Below are 2786 nucleotides of genomic sequence, written 5' to 3'. Positions count from 1 at the left end.
AGAGAGGGACTAAATGTAGAATAAAAAATGGATGTCTATTCTATTAGAATTTCTCTATCTGTATAATGGGTCTGTTTTATTTGTTGTCTTCTCAATCCAAAGGGCCCCCTGCCTGTCTTTGCCTAGGGCCCCAAATTTCCTAAATCCGCCCCTGGTGATTAATAGTTAACAGTTTTGGGCTTTGAGTCTTGAACCTTTCTTTTTCCACACTTTTTTTTCTCCACTCAGTAATACCACAGATCTCAATTTAATTTAGATTTTTTTCATAGATAGGTTTAGATACTAGAAAGGATGCTAAAAAACATAAAACATAAATCACTTGGTTCCAACTTCCAGAACTTTTATCTGTGAAGTAAAATGAGAAAAATCCATGAACTAGCAGGAAGTAATTGCTAACAACGACAATGATGAATATTGTGTTTGGGGAGGAAATAAACTCTAACCAGGTCTGTGAAACAGCAGCATGCTCATCATGTCGTCCATGAGTTCAGTAATCCTGTGTTTCTTTAGATATTCCGCCGCGTCTCTCTCTCGCTGGGTCGCCATGTTTTTTTTCTGTTGGAGCTGGTTGCTATGCCGTTGCTATGCTTGTGCGCGCGCACACTGATCGCGCACTGCGCAGCAACGACGCCGAAACACGATCAGTACCGCGCATGCGAAAACATATATATTAAATGTGTTTAAATAATGTGATTATGGAACTAAAATTTCTTATTTCTATGCTTAACTCACTAAAGAATGCTAATACACATCTTTAAAAAACGTTTTATGACTTTAGTGAGAGAATTCTGAGAAAAAAAGTCTAAATTCTGACTTTTTTCCCATACTAAACTGAAATAATATTTAAAAATCATTTTTTTCACTTTTTTTTTTATCCAGTGGCCCTAATCATCTTACGTATTAATTTGTAAATGAAAGCCAATAATAGAAAATTAGCATTTGTTCCTTCAGATCTACATCTGTGAGAATACAAGTTTAGATTATACCAGCACAAGTTATCAAGTCACAATTTTACAAGACTAGAAGTACAGATCACACATTTACCACCCATAAAATAATACTCATAAATATGTGATTCACATTCTTACATGTTTAATCCGTAAATTTTTTGAACACAAATTAATATTCATAAATCTGGGATTCATACTTGTAAATGTGTTATTTGTACTTATAAACATGCTATTCTTACTAATAATTTTTTTATTTTCATCTGTAAACATGATTTGTACTTATGATTCATTTTAGTAAATTTGTGATTGTTCCTCCTAATTTCGTGATTCATACTCTTTAATTTATGATTTGTAAACTTGCAATGGCTATTAGGGGTCTGGAGAAAAAAAAAATCGATTTGGTGTTATATCGTAATTTTCCGCTGCCCAACATATTAACAATCTTTCAGTTCCTAGTATACATTAGGGGTGTAAATAATAATGGTTTTGTATCGATGCATCGATCCAACAGCCGACGATCCGATGCATCGATACGTCCGCAAGAGAATCGATTCATGTTTTTTTTTTTCCTCCGGTCTATTTTTATCCATTTGCTCCTGGGCGTAATTCTCCCTCCCGTGCTGCGGTGGCGCTAAACCTATTTTGCCCTCCTACCTCGCTTCCTGGTTATACTCTTACAGCAGTGTATTGCAGTGAGCTTGACACAAACATTTTATATATACACTGTGGGTCTAGATACAGCTGAGGCGGTGAGGAAGTGGGGGCAAGTTTAGTCCAACGGAGGGACATGAGGGCCAAAAAGAGCGGAGATCCAGGTGGAAAAAAGGGTCCCAGCGTTCTCGCGCACCTCACTCTTGTAGAGGGTCAAACTTCACGAGTTGTTTTCCGCAATTTCGGTCATAAAAACAAACCAAGCTGGCCTCCTGTCTGCGGTCAGCTACAATTTGGAAGTGGTACAGCAGAGCGTTTGTGGAGGGGGCGGGAACGTCTGGAGCCGAGGTATTCCACTGCACTCATTGCACTGATTTTGTGCTGGATTTTTTCCATGCAAAGCCTTTCAGAATCTATAACGCAGCGGCATTATACTTTTTCCGTGAATGAGGTTTTAATAGGAATAGGTGGAGTGCAACTTTTCTACTTCTGTTATTTGCTGTTGTGTCTCAAAGAAATGCATAACGATATTACAGCTTTCATTGATGTATTTCAAATTTGAAATATTGTCTAGTCTGTAAAGTATATATAAAAAAAAAGACCAATTAATCGTATCGTATCGTGGTGTATTCTTGAGTATTGAACTGAATCGAATAGCCATGATAGGTGTGATTTACACCCCTAGGGTAAATAAAACTGAACATTTTTTATCTAAAACAATGAGGGGAAAAAGGGCTACCTCTGCACTTCCACTCTGATAGATGGCGCTGTGTAGCCCTTTTGCTGTGTGGCGCAGCACCATCTGTAGTTGAGGCAGTCACACTCAAACCCCAAACAACATGGATATCAAACTTACTAAATAATCAATATCTTCTGATGAACATATACAGCACTTACTGTACCTTTTTATCTATACATTTAATTTTGATAGCTGGGAAAAAATATTGCAATAGTGATATTGCAGTATCGTGATAATATCGGATCATATTGCAACACCTATGCCAATACTCGCCCCTAATGGATATATTTGTGCATTTGTGAATTTGTACTACTACTGTGGCAAAGTTTGGACCTTCTTATTTGTAATCATAACTTTTAGACTTATAATCCTGCAGATGAAGAGCTGATGTCACATGTATCTAAAAAATTACTGTTGTTATACTAACACATTGCTATTACATTATC

Source organism: Cyprinodon variegatus, unplaced genomic scaffold, assembly GCF_000732505.1.
Source record: "Cyprinodon variegatus isolate N-32 unplaced genomic scaffold, C_variegatus-1.0 Scaffold370, whole genome shotgun sequence".
NCBI lineage: Eukaryota > Metazoa > Chordata > Actinopteri > Cyprinodontiformes > Cyprinodontidae > Cyprinodon > Cyprinodon variegatus.
The sequence above is the reverse complement of the archived record's forward strand: the minus strand, read 5'-3'. Positions refer to the sequence as shown.